The sequence below is a fragment of the Pteropus medius genome, unplaced genomic scaffold, assembly GCF_902729225.1.
Source record: "Pteropus medius unplaced genomic scaffold, Ma_sr-lr_union100, whole genome shotgun sequence".
Classification (NCBI taxonomy): domain Eukaryota; kingdom Metazoa; phylum Chordata; class Mammalia; order Chiroptera; family Pteropodidae; genus Pteropus; species Pteropus medius.
The window spans coordinates 18599367-18614236 of record NW_024344370.1 but is presented as its reverse complement, the minus strand read 5'-3'; the positions used below and the strand labels follow the sequence as shown (position 1 = coordinate 18614236).

At 33.4% G+C, this 14870-nt stretch overlaps 1 protein-coding gene and 1 pseudogene across 1 annotated transcript in view; both read left to right on the top strand.

The window, feature by feature from the left end:
- The window catches only part of DACH2 (dachshund family transcription factor 2), a 683066-nt gene that overhangs the window by 223796 nt on the left and 444400 nt on the right, over positions 1–14870 (top strand). The window lies entirely within an intron of this gene.
- LOC120608393 (uncharacterized) lies at positions 4755–4873 on the top strand (annotated as a pseudogene).

Genomic DNA, 14870 nt, shown 5'->3' with positions numbered 1-14870 from the left:
CAGTTAGGTGGTGCTAAGAGTCCCTTTAAAGTGATAGATCAAGAATGCCAGGATTATTAATGGCTGAGGGAAGACTTAAGCTGAGTAGTTGAGTGGTACCTTGAAGGGTGATTGATTTGAATGGGTGTAGATTAGGATTAAGGATGTTCCAGATAGAAGAAATTGCACAAGCACGAGTGAAGTGATGAAAAAGCATAGATTGTGTCTGAGAAATTCAGAACAATTCTGTTTGGCTAGAAAGAGAAACAGGTTAAAGGTTTTTGAATGAAGACCTCATAAAAGAATTTATTTGTTTTGTTAACCTCTTGAAAGATAAATCCAAATTCCAGCACAGAAATTTTTATTGTGAAATGAGGCTTAGCTAGTGATTCATATAAATTAATTAAAAATTTTTTGTAGTATGAATGTTTTGGCATCACCTTCTTTTATCAAATCAACTACTATTATGAAAATAATCTAATAATTTTTGGAATGCTACTTAGCTTTTAGCTGGTGAGAAAAACATTTTTAGACATATGGAAGAATTACTTACATTTTGTTTATGTCAGCTGGCTGTACTGGAAACAAGTACTGGTTAGTCATACAGGATAACATTTATAATACTTAAAGGCTTACACCATTGATATTACAGCTATGTAAATAGCTTCGTAGTTTAATGGAAAACACAAAATGAGGGAAACACCCTGGGGAGAGTTGAGGCAATGGGCCAGAATAAAGCTGAAAATTTTAAATTTATGCCAATAATGTGCATGTAGAAACTACAATGAAAATTGGAGGAAAAAATTCTCACTGTGTAAATACAGTTCATTGTTTGTTAGTATTTAAGAATATGCCATCTTTACAATTAAGAGACTTTTTCTTGACTTAATGCAGAACACAAAGGAACTGACACATATAGTATGCATGGTGGAACAAGTCAAGTAAATATTCTGTGGTGGGAAAAAGTTGTGGATCCAAGATTTGATTTGATTTTTTTTCTTTGCTTTTTCCCTGAATCAACTGATAGGGTAGTTTTAAAAGACTATTTTGTCCTTGATTTGTTTTATATTCTGATTCCATTATTCACCTTCTTTGGCTATAGTTTTCCTTCCTCTTCTAGAGGAAGTTGACAGTGAGAATAGCATTGCCATATTTGGAAACTTTTGTGATATTTATGGAGGAAGGCCACCCTGTAATTGATTGTCCCTCAAACATGAAAATCACCCTTTTGAGTCATGCTTTTGATGTTCTTTTAAAATTATTCTTTTGTTTTGTTTTAGCTCAGTCTATGTTATCCCATCTAGGCCTCTCTTTTTCTCAACAGTGTGCCTTTGCAGAAAGCTGACTGGTGTTAGGAGACAGTCTGTGATTGTTGGCCCACACAGGGATCAAAACCTTTGCCTTGGCTTAGCTCAGTATTCTAACTAATCAGTCTGTATTCGTGGTGAGTCAAATGACAAATTGCAAATAACTTTTTCAAATCATCAGCCAACCATTATTGCACTTGAGGCCTTCAGAAAGAATTCCATACTCTTAACAATAGTGAGTTGTAGAAAATAATTATAATGATCAGGTTCATCATCTTTATCATATCGAATACCATCCAATAAGCACGCATTTGCCATCATTCCATGCTAGGTAGGAATTGTGCAGATGATCTGCACAATCTACGATGATGTGTTTTTGAAGGATTTTAAAATTGAAGACAAGTCTGATGTATATCAATAGCCAAAGGATATATCAGGATGAAAACATTGAAATATACAAATAGTTAAATATATTTACATTATATACATGGGAGTGCTAAATGTATTTTAGGTGTAAGGACAGTAGATAAGTTATTTTGGGGAGTAGAAAAATGTACAGTGGTCCCCTCTTATCTGTAGAGAATACATTCCAAGATCCCCAGTGGATGGCTGAGTCCACGGATAGTTACAAACTTTTACCTTTTCACTTAAAGAAAGGAGTCTACAACTTTTCTTGGACATATCCAAATTACCAGCATCACTACTCTTATGCTTTCTGGCCTGTATGAGTTAAAATAAGAATTACTTGAATACAAGCACTGCAATACTGTGAGAGTTGATCTGAGAATCGAGATGGCTACTGAGTGACTAGTGAATGAGTAGCGTATACAGTGTGGATATGTTGAACCAAAGAATGATTTGTATCCCAGGAAGAATGGCACGGCATGGCATAAGATTTCATCACACTACTAAGAACAGCACAAAATTTAAAATTTATGAATTGTTTATTCATGGAATGTCTCATTTATTTTTCAGTTGCCATGGAAAGAGAAACCATGGATTAGGGGGACTACGGTACAATTAATTTTGAGAGTTCCATATGATGATTGCATCTGGATACAGGAAAATGATCTTTCCTTCTTTGAATTTTTTGAGAATGTTTCGAAAAGGGGGAAGATATTTAGAAATTATTAATAAGAATAGCAATGAAATGGTTTGACAATCTTTGGAATCCTAGGAAGAGCTTTTCTTGTGCAATTTGGGTGAAGCCCTTGAAAGAGAAGAAAGGAATTTGTCATACTAGACCTAAGTTATATTTAGGGGTATAGGGTTAAAAGACCATCTTTACTTAGTCTAAAGAGTTCTGGTGGAAAACTATGAAGAATAAATTATTAAAAGAAGTGATAAACTAGGTTAGGTAAGTTTTAAGGTATGGTATGACCCAGATAATGGGCTAGGATGACAGCAAAAAATAACTATGCTTAGTGGTCCTAAAGAGTATAAGAGCAAGTTGGAAATTATAAAAGCTGGGATGAGCAGGTGGTGGAATTGTTTAAGATCAAAAAATAATTTGATACAATGGAATGCTTGTACAACCAAAACCGCATGTTTGCAAGACTGATATATTAGAACAATTAGGTAATAATGCTGTGATTTAAAAATAGTAAATATTTTAGTCATGAAATTGAATGATGTATATGGAGCTATTTTTCCCTCTTTTCTATATGACCTTGGTGTGTGCATAAAGTTAGATAAGCAAAACATATTTATTACAGTATTAAAGTTGATGTTACTGCTGTAGTTTACTTCTGTTGATGGGGATAGCATTACTCTGTGTGTGTATGTGGAGTGTGAATGCATTTGTGTGTGTGTCTGTGTGCACATGTACATGCACCTAGCAGTTTTTTCTCCACTTCATGTGTTCCCTCTTTCTCCTTTGTTTGGTAGTTATTTCCTTAAACTCTGACTTGCTTTCTTTTTCCACATGAGAATAAGTCACACTAGAAAAAAGTGAAAGGGAATAAGAGATACAAAATTCCAGCTATAAAATAAATGAGCCATGGCGATGTATTGTATAGCACAGGGAATATAGTCGATAACATAACTTTGCACGGTGACAGGTGGTTACTAGACATATTGCGGTGATCGATATGTGAGGTATATAAATGTTTAATCACTATGTTGCACACCTGAAACTAATATAAGATTGTGTGCCTACTATATGTTAATAATTTTTTTTAAATGAACAAGTTACACCACTTCTGAGGGTTGATTTGGCTATGTCATCTAGGGTTTTTCTCGACAATTGTTTTTTGTTAATCGTCAGAAGGAATATTTTTAAAGCTATAATTTCTTTAAAAAGTTTTTTTTTGTAGAAGATTCATTAGATAACTTTGTAATGTAATGTATTCTTAACTTTGAACAACGTTGCTAAATTTATATAATTATATAATTTCTCATAGACTAGTGGTTACCAGAGGGTAGAGAGTGGGGAAGGAGAGAAGAGGTAGACAGGGTAAAGAGGGTCAAATATAGGGAGGTAGGGGGAGGGTTAAGTGGGTAAAGGATATCAAATATAAGGTAACTGAAGGAAACTGGACTTTGGGTGGTAAACACACAATAGAATATACAGAGGTTAAATTATAATGTACACCTGAACATTATATAATTGTATTACCAATGTTATCCCAATAAACTTAATTTAAAAATATATAATTTCTCCTTTTCTATATGCTTATTTGCAAAATTAAAAGAAATTGTGACTTTATTTCTCTGTTTGCCTCCAGGTTTCTCTTTCAAACTGAGATAGAATCATTTCTTATCATGGTTAAATATTTCAATTCATTATGCTTACCAGAATGCTGGCTTGTAGAACTAGCATTCTCAGTCTAATCCTCATTCCTCAGCATCTCCCCAATGTATTTATGCACTTTGAATATTTTCATTTGCCTTTATTTACAAAATAGGATAGAAACAAATAAAAAATAAGAAATATGCAAATAAGAAACCAGAAAAACATTTAATCAAAATAAATTAAATTCAATTTAGACCCTATAGAGTGCTGATGTATTTTCTTTTTTTAAAATAGATTTTATCTATATCATTTCTTTTGTGTTACACTTATATGATTACACTTATATCATTCAAAAGAATTCAATCCAGATGATAGGAGCTCTTTGCTACATTTAATAACTTACAAGATTGAAGTCTAGGGTTGGTTGTATATTGGACATGGATCATACCTCTTAATGGGTTCACAAAGTATTGTCTTATGTTTAAGGGAGAGATGTAGGTTTTCTATTTTATTTCCAGAAATAACACTGGAAACTATACAAAATCTTTTATAAATTCAGAATTCGAGGTTCCGATCAGCAGAAAATTGTTGAAAATTAGTTCTCCCACTCTAGGGAAAGGTTTTTGCTATTTTTCTTATCAATGATTTATTTCTATGAAATAAATTTGGTTTCAGTATGTGATGGATTGTCTGTGAGGGGAAAAAAAGCCCATTTTGGTGCAAATATTAAGAATGGCTATGGCCATACCACCCTGAACATGTTCAATTTCGTCTGATCTCGGAAGCTAAGCAGGGTCTGGCCTGGTTAGTACTTGGATAAGAGACTACCTAGGAAGACCGGGTACTGTAGGCATAAACAAAACAAAACAAACAAACAAACAAACAAACAAACAGGAGTTTTTCTGTAGTTTATTGGAAGTTATTTTCACAGATTCAGAGACTATGTCTGGCTTATTACTTGGACATACTCTAAATTTTAGGTTCTTCTTTTCAATAACTAAAGCTGATTCTGATTCTAAATGCCTAAGAACAATTTGTTTATAAAAAGAAGTGTTCTTCTAACCATGGTTGTTATGAAATAATGGTAACTCTTTCAACTATAAATGAAAAGAGGTAAGTACCATTAAATATTTACTAACTTAATTCAGTAAATGGAAATAAAAGCAACCAACGCTAGAAAAATCTGAATCAAATGACCAAATTGACGATATAAGTGAAATTTTTATGTTATATGTATGGATTTAAGTTTCCATGTTCTATTGCCAGAAAATGTAATAGTTGGAGGTTTATTTTAGACAGAAAAAGACTGAGGTAGTATAAGTATTTCTTTAATTGCCGAAACTGACCTTGAAGGCCTTTTAGATTGATGAAAAGATTTGGAGGGCTCCTCAAATTTCAATTCACCTCAGTTTGTATATTATTTAAAAGTTAGAAGGCTACTTGTTTATTTTAAAACTGCAATTAAATTTATACTTACTACAATGAGAGACTATTACATTAAGAATATTAAAAAAAAGGTTTAGCAAGAGAGATAAAATAGAACTATTAGATCTTATACAATTTCTAAATTAATATGACAATAGCTTAAATACAATGTAGACATACTGTATTAAATCCCAAATAAAAGTAGAATATTCAAGATTAAATTATAGCCCCTAAAGTTGATATCAAGATTATTCCCTTCGAGAAATGTCAGAGCAAAAATTTAAATAAAAGAATGAACATAAATACAGATTATTAAATTCATGATAATTTATAGTTGCATATTCTCATAATGTTACTGAATTTAGGTTTTAAAGTATTATTTTGTTTTTATTTTTACAAACGCCGACACTGCTATTGCCTATTTGACTGTTGGTCTGCTTGAGACAAATGAGTAATTATTATCGATGATGTTATGAGTTAATGAGATATTTTAATTCTGCAAATACAATTCCTGCTGCAAGGTAAAAATGTCTCTTATTAGAACTGGAAAACAGTCAAATGAGTGACCTAGAGTGAAAGGCTATCTTAGTACTGTACTCTTCAGTTATTTAAAAAACTTATTTTTAACATCTGGCTTAGTTAATATAGAATTTCCATACCAGACAAGAACATCCAGCATATTGTTTTAATTTCTACTAACTTCCTTATTCATTTTTTTTGAAAAATATATCAAAATCTTTAAAAATCTAGACTTGTCTAGACACTCATGTATCAATATTATGAGAGCTGGTCCCTGAAATTGTTATTTTTATTAATGTATTTTATCATTTGAAGATAATATTTAGTGGTAATCCTCCTCTTCTATAAAAATGAAAGATAGATTGGAGAATTAAAAGCTAAATATGTAGCTATAGCTCCATTAATCCAGGGACAGATCTACTTTGCTTTCCATTATATCCTTAGCATCTGGCATGGCACATTGCATATAGAAGTTGTCGATTATACAAATAAAGGCCATATTAGATAGTCTCTGAATTTGTTTTTTATAAAATTGTAAATTTTGTAGACTTGAGAAAATGCACAGGAGACATTTATACTTTTTTCTGATGAATACAAAAATTGGGATGTTAACAAAACCATATAAACGGAGCAAATATTCTCTTTCTGTGAATTCAGTTTCACTTGGCCCTATTATTTTCTTGTACCCATTGAATTTCCCCACTCTCCACCATGCTTTCTATATATTGTGTCTACTAAGATTCAGGAAAGCGAAATCTTATTTTGATTTGAGAAAATAAAAACACACTTGGAGTATTGAAAAAGACTGATTTCAAATGTAACCTACAGGTGTTTTGAAGGATTAAAGTTCTAATTTTTAATACTATAATTGAAAAAAAAAAGATAAGGCTCTTAAAAGCCCTCACATTGTTAATGAAATGACTGTTCTGAAGCTGACTTCTAAATAGACTCTGTTTCTTTTCTAAAACATAGAACTTTTAGAATTTAATAAAGATCAATCAGATAAAAATAAACAACTTATAGAGAGGAAAATGAGAATTTTCTTTGTATGAGTACTGCAATAGAATGCAGAATTTTCTCAAACAGACTTTTATAGAATCCATCTCATTTCAATGAATGATAGTGACAGAGTCCTTTCAATTTATGCAACATTGTGGCAAGATTTGAGTAAATGTTTGTAGGAGACAACTGGGCATGAAGGTCTAATCCTAGAGCCAACTAAATGCTTATTTTTGTACCAGTAACATTTCATTGAAAGATTATCTTTTCCTGATTCACCTCTAACAATGAAATATGAAAGGCCAAGGACCACGAAAAGCATTCTTCTCTCACTCCTCTTGATCTTTCAGATCTATTCCCACATAGAATATGCAATGTGTCCATGTAATTCAAAAGCTATCCTTCTATTCCATGGAATAGTTATGAGACATGCTAAGACTAACTTTATATGATGCTGAACTTATAAAATTGTTGAAAATATGGCCTGCTTTTTACTACATAGTAGTCTTAGCTCATGGTCCTATTTAAATTATCAGCCACTGTGCATGTTCTATATAAGCATTAACTCTGTTGTAAGTGACTTATTGTTTCCTGCCTTGAAGTTGTTTAAATTTTATCTATTGATTTGGTTGAGGAAATCTCTTCTGCTCTTTAGGCTTGAGAGTGAATAATCTAGGCATGGCAATCATATATTGTGATTTTTTATGGGCTTATAGTTTCTCCAAGGAGAGACAAGAAGCTGCAGAAAGCAAAATTACATTCCTTTCATGATGGTTTTTATGAGTTAAAAGTGCGTTGCCAGCCTTACGTAAATTTTGTGTGCCTGGAAAAATTAGGGTCATTATTATTTAGCCAAATTGGTTTTATTGAATTATTTAAGGATGAGATAATAGGTTTTGTAACACTCAGAATATTTTTGAAAGCAAATTGAGAAAAGAGGTGAATACAAAAAATGAAACAAATGGTGCCTCGTTTATAAGATTGCGTTCACATGTACTTAATCACCAAGAAGTTTTTTATAATACATAGTCGGCAATTATAGGGAATAATAATGTAAGCTTTTGAAGATTTGAATCCAACTGATAACATGAAAGATCAGACATAGAATATGAATGTGATGATTGGCATAAGTAGTATAGCGAGAGAAATTATAGAATTATTTAAATGCATGAGTCTGAATGCCATACACAAAGCGACCCAGCTCCTCTGTTATAACACCATTACATCACCATAGAATTATAACAATAATGAAAAGCAACATAATAACAGTGTAATGAGAATAATACCAGGGGTCATTTGTACGGTTTCTTAGAATTTAAGGATCTGAATGATTAGATTATTTGCTTAAGACTAGTTGTATAATGTACCACAAGGAGACAGCAGCTGTTTTGAATTTTGCATGTCATCCCTTTGACTTTACACTCTTGTTTAAACAGCTCATAAAGCTGAACTTGGAAAGGTACCGTTGATTACTTGTGGTAAATCTTCTCGGATGATACTGGGACAAACGGGTTTGGATTAACAAGGAATTTTCCATATTTACTTTGAGTTTTTGTGGTCTTGGAGAAAAAAAAATTATTTGTTCTTTCTGGATTGTCAAGTCTATAATAAAAAGGAAGTTTTAAGGTCCAGCGAAAATTCATTTTAGCGACAAAAAAATCTATTTGCTACTTTTATTTGGATTGACAAGCATGCCCAGAATACACTTTGGCTGCCACTGAAACATTCTTCATCAGAGAAATCTCCAAAAGTCCCCAAAGTCAGCTGAAATGTTAAATAACTTATAATATCAGAATCTTGGGAAAGTTTGAGCAACAATAAACAAACTGGGTTTTTGTTTTCCGTTTGGTTTATTTTGTAGGTACAAAAAGGATTCAGTGAGTATTTATATCTTCCTATGACACTGTGTACTGCTACAGTTTTGAACATATTAGAGTAGAATATTAAATAAATGCTAGCAAATGAGCTCAGAGTTCTATTTTCCCTGGTACTGACAGTAATCCTCTCTGACAAAAGGGAGTTTCTGCCATTAGTAAAAGCTATTATGTAGTTCTCTCCACAGCCTATAGCACACATTGAGAAAGTTTGGATGGATCAGAAATATTGGACTGAGAAAAAATGCCATTTATCTGAAGCTTAGAAGAACAGTCAGGTGTTCCAAAAGTCTCAGGCAAATATATATTTTTTCAGCCTTATTGAGATATAATTGACATATAACACTGTGTAAGTTTAAGGTGTACAATATGACTATTTGTTACACATATATATTGGGAAATATTTACCACAATGAGGTTAGTTAACACATTCTTCACTTCACATAATTACTACATTGTTGTTGTTATGGTGAGAACATTAAAGGTTGACTCTCATAGCATTTTCCAAGTATACAACACAGTATTGTTAACTATAGTCACCATGCTATATATTACATCTTTGGAACTTCATATTATAACTAAAAGTTTGCACACTTTGACCAACATTTCCCCATTTCTCTAATCCATCAGCCCTTGGCACTCACTTTTCTCCTCTTTGTTTTTATGTGTCCAATGTTTTTAGATTCCACATATAAGTGAGGTCATATGACATTTCTTTTTCTGACTTGTTTCACAGTACAATCCAGGCAAGTACCTTGATTAGCAGACATTTTAGTTGTTGTGCCCAACTGACACATAACAATATACACTGGAGCCTCAAAATGATACATCTCACTTATGGAATGAAATTTGGTGTAAGGCAGGTCTGTTTTTCTCCAGCCTGTGGGTTTATTATTATAAGTATCTAAAGAACCTATTGCAAAATTCCTTCCATCTGGAGTTTTATTTTTAGATTGACAGAATTTTATACTTGCATGGCCAGATGAAAGTTGTACTCTAATTAAAAGTTGTTTGTTGAATTTAAATTACATTATGACAATGAAACTGTTAAGGCTACAGTATATAATTCTGTCATCAGAGAATTGGAGATTAGTAAAATCATACTTAGAAGAAGCATAGCTTGGTGGTTAAGTACGTGGACCTGAGCCAGAATATGGAGACTAACCCTATATTCATCATTTGCTAGCTACATGATCCTGGACAAGTTGTTTAAACTTTTTTTCAGTTTCCTAACCTGTAAAACAGGAATGATGATGATAATGATAATAGTACCTACCTCTGAGGCAGTATTAAAAATTAAATGAGTAATTATTTGTAACATTTTTAGGACAATGCCTGGTACACAGGAAAAATATACGTAAGTGTCTGTTAAATATGTACATAAAATAGGAGGAAGGAATAATTTCAGGTGTCATCCATGAGATTATAGATTATTTCCTGTAATGGTATCTAGAAAAGGCTTGCTTGATTAAGCCCATATGGTTAAATATGTCAAGCTCACATATAATATAATGATTTATTTGATGAAACTTACTAGGTGCTTCAGACTTATCCAGATTAAGTCTTTTGGTATGTGCAACCAAAATAATGTAAATTTTAAAGAAAAAGAACAGATAATTCTCAATAATTTAGGGGCTGTTTACAACATTTCTTTTTTTTCCTTTCATTCACCTTCTATATACCAGGCAGTATGCTAGGCATGTAGAACATTCACTAGAGCATAGGTAGAGAAATAAAAGGAAATGAAGCTCCATGTTTCAAGTTATTGGTAGCTTTGATAGATAGTTTGGCTGGAGTAATCATTTAGGCTGCAACTGTGGTAACAAATGCATGGCTTAATTTTACTTTTTATGTTTTTATTTTAGAATTCTATAGCTAGATAGTTAAAGCATTCTGTAAAATTAAGCTAGAAAGTTAACCCTTTATTTAGTTTCTTAATGGTGGCAGGTTATCAGGTATTTACTGTACTAAGAAAGAACAAGAAATGAAGGAAAACTATCAGGAGTTTATTGTATTTAACAAAATGTGAGCAATATAGAAAAATATCATATACATTCTTGGGTTAAATTTTTGTAAGAACAGTTGTGTGAATGATGCAGTGCTCATGGAAGGTAATTTGCAGCATCAAGCCTTTATTAATTATGACGTGCTATGCAGTATGTAATTCTTTATTGCATTTGGTGTAGTAGTCAAAATCTTACCTGCATGAGAAAAAAAATTATATCTTTTAATATGCAGAATTTGATTCATTAGCTTTTAACAATTTTATGTACATGAAAGCTACTTTTAAAATTTTTGCCTCCTTATATACATGCAAACAATTTAATGCTTACTCTTTAAACTGTATCTTTCAAAATTTAAGCTAATTTCTTCACTTATCACATCCTGATTGGTTACTATATAATATTTTCTCAATCTCTCCCAAAATAAAAAGTAATTATTTATCTTGATGGTTCACTTATCCATCGTGGTATAATTATTTAACTCTGTGATTCAACTAAAAGTACAGAAAGATTTTTTTTTAATGTCAACTCATTTTGTAATCTGACAAGATTGAAGTATAGTTGCACACAACCCTAAACTATCTACAGTGTATACGACCAGGTTCCATTTTGCCTTTGTCATATGTGTCCATAGAAGTCTCTCCCTCCCACTATTTTTTTTCTTGAATTCTCTTCAAATAGTATTTGGTAAAAATGACACTATTTGTCAGTGAGGGCTAAATTAATGGAGTGAGTAAACAAGTTGTGACTCATAATCTCATGATTAGTATACATCTCTAAAAAACACCTAACATCTTGATTCTAGCCTCTATTGTGACAATTATTTTTCATATTAGTCAAGGGTTTTCAACATTGAGGTTTTCAAATTTTGATTAAATATATTAAATAGAAGGTTCTTTCAGAAATGATCTGCAGCTTATATTGAAAATCTCTGTATTTCCAAGCTTATATTAATGTGAAAATTTTAATTCTATTTGTTCATTAGCAAAAACATATTAAAAACGAAAATACTAAAATTTAAATTTGATTTGAATCAGAGCAAATGTGGCTAACGAATATGATTTATTCAATAGTAAATTCTCAGAAACATATGAAATATGGCTTCAAAAAACTCCCATCTGCTCTTTTTGCTTTGGAATCCCCAAATAGGGATTATTTTGTATTACTTCTACAAAGAAAATTCATATTATTTCTAAAGGCTTAGGATCCTGTAGCAGTGTACATAAATGAGTTTGCATTTAGTAGAATGTTAGATTGTATCCTCTACTTTCAGAAAAATGATTAGAAATGACATGATGAGATTCTTAAAGCAGTTCAACTTCCCTTTTGACAAATAAATGACCCTCTGAATATATAAAATAACGTTAAATGGGCTATGTTTGTGTTTCAACAAGGAGTTAGTGATCTAAAGTAGTGAAATCTGTGTTTCCACTCAATTTGTATCATTCATTTACAAACATCTTTATTACATAATAATTTATAAGAAAATTGACTGATTTTCAACTGAATATGATATACTACTACATATATTTCAGAATATCTTAATATGTATATATTTTGTAATTGCCCTGAGTGAGGTCTGTGTTCATTAATCAACACTTTATTAGTTTACAATTCATTATGAAATATCAGCTGACCTTTGGATTATAGCCTTTTCACTGAGCTATGCCCTAATCCTGAAATTTCTATTGATGTACCTGTAAAATTTTAGAAGTTATGCTCATAAGAAAAAATATATCAATGACTTTTAATTCAAGGACATAACTGGAACCCTTCAGTAGTGTTCTACATTTTGCCATAATCAGTCAACTCTTTTTTTTTTTTTATCTTGTTCAAGACAATATCCCTGAAGCAAAGTGGAACTGAGACCAGATGCATTTCCCTCAGGTGCCTGAGGGTTTTTTTAAATAGAGAAAACATAGGTATGAATAGAACACATATAGTTTTCTTCCTTAGCCTGTTAATACGATTGAATACATTAATTGACTTTTAAAAGTTGAACCAGTCTTGCTTACCTGAAATAAATCTTACTCGATCTTGGTGTAAAATTCTTTTTATATATTGTTGTATTTCTTATGCTAATATTTTGTTAAGGATATTTGCATCAATGATTATGAGAGATTTAATCCATAGTTTCCTGTAATGCTTTTGCTTGATTCTGATGTTATGGAAATGCTAGCCCCTTAAAAATGAATTAGGAAGTACTTCCTTTGTTTCTATCCTCTGAAAGAAATTCTAGACAATTGTTATAATTTCTTCCTTCAATACTTGGTAGAATTCACCAGTAAACCTGTCTCAGCCTGATATTTTCTGTTTTGAAAGTTTATTAATTATTGATCAATTAAAAAAACATTATATTCAAATAATCTATTTTTTCTTATAAGATTTTTGGCAGGCTATGTTTTTTAAAGAATTGGTCCATGAGACATAGAGTTCTGGTCAAGATGGCAGAGTAGGCAAATTCTGTGCTTGCCTCCTCTCATGGCCACATCAACATTACAACTAAACTACAGAATAACCATCACAGAATCACCTGCAATTCAGCTGAACAGAAGTCTTACAACTAAGGACATACAGAGTGGGCCACCTCAAGACTAGTAGGAGAGACAGAAACTCGGAACGGGCTGGTTTCACACTCATGTATGGCGGTTAAAAATCAAGAGGGATAACTTGGCTGCAGAATTCCCCCATGAGGAGCAAGAGTTCCCAACCCCACACCAGGCTTCCCATCCCAGGGTTTCAGTGCCAGCAAGAGATGTCCCCACAACTCCTGACTGTGAAAACCAGCAAGGAGTGTGGTTGAGATTTTCTGGAGTAACACGCATTCCTCTTAAAAAGCCTGCATGCAGACTTACTCACTGACAGACTAAGGACTCCCTTGCTTTGAGCTCCAGCAAAGAGGCAGTAGCTTAAAAGGCGCCAGGGAAATATGGGGAGGAATTGAGTTGTCTGGCTTTGGGGTAAGAGCTGTCGGGAAGGCCTTCTCCCAGACAGAAATGCTGGCAGAATTCATTTTTTCTTTACTGAGCTCTCTCTGTTCCTGGCTGCAGATGTAGGTGGGAGCCATATCTGAGTCTTCTTCAACCTGGCAAACATTGGTTGTGCCACCCTGATGACTCCCTGAGACCTTGTCCCCTGTAAATTGCAGGCCCTCCCAAATCACATCAATGGCTCTTCCATACAGATTGCTTGTCTTGGTTCATGTTGTGGACTTTCCTAATACTTCTCAAAGGTTCAAGCAAACAAGCAGCATCTGGCCTCTTCATGATGTGTACCTTTTGTTGAGCAGCCTCAAGCTCTACATTAGCAGCAGCCAGCTTCAGTTCACAGCTTGGCCTTTCCAGGCACATCTATGCCCAGTGCAGGTGGCAGCCATCTGCGGATTGCTTGGTGGCTCATGTTACGGTACAGGCTGCAGCTGAACTTGGCCAGAGGCAGGGCCCCACCAGGAAGCCATGACATTCATGATGAATGGTTGGCTTCAGTCTAAGCCAGAGCACCACCTGGGGTCACATCTGAGGATGACACACTCAAAGGGCAGACAAGGCAGGCACTAGAGCCCTGCTAAAGCGAATCCTGCTCCGTAGGATCAGCCGCTATACAGCAGCGCCTCCACTAGTCAGAGCCAGTCATCATAATCAATGAGACCAAGGGTCAATTCATCTCATTGACATGCAAACAGCAACAAAAGCTGAACTACAACAGTAGGGCACATACAAAAGGCACACCTGGAGCACCTGGCTCAGGTAATGTGGGAGACTTTGCCACTGGGCCCCACAGAACACCTACTACATATGTCCACTCTATTAAGACAAGGAGACATAACAGTTCTATCTAATACATGGAAACAATCTGTGGGAGGCAGCTAAAATGGTGAGACAAAGACATTTTCCAAATGAAAGAGCAGAACAAAGCTCCAGAAAAAGAACTAAACAAAATGGAGACAAGTAATTTACCAGACGCAGAGTTCAAAATACTGGTTATAAAGATACTCAGTGAACTTAGGGGAAGATTAGATGAACTCAGTGAG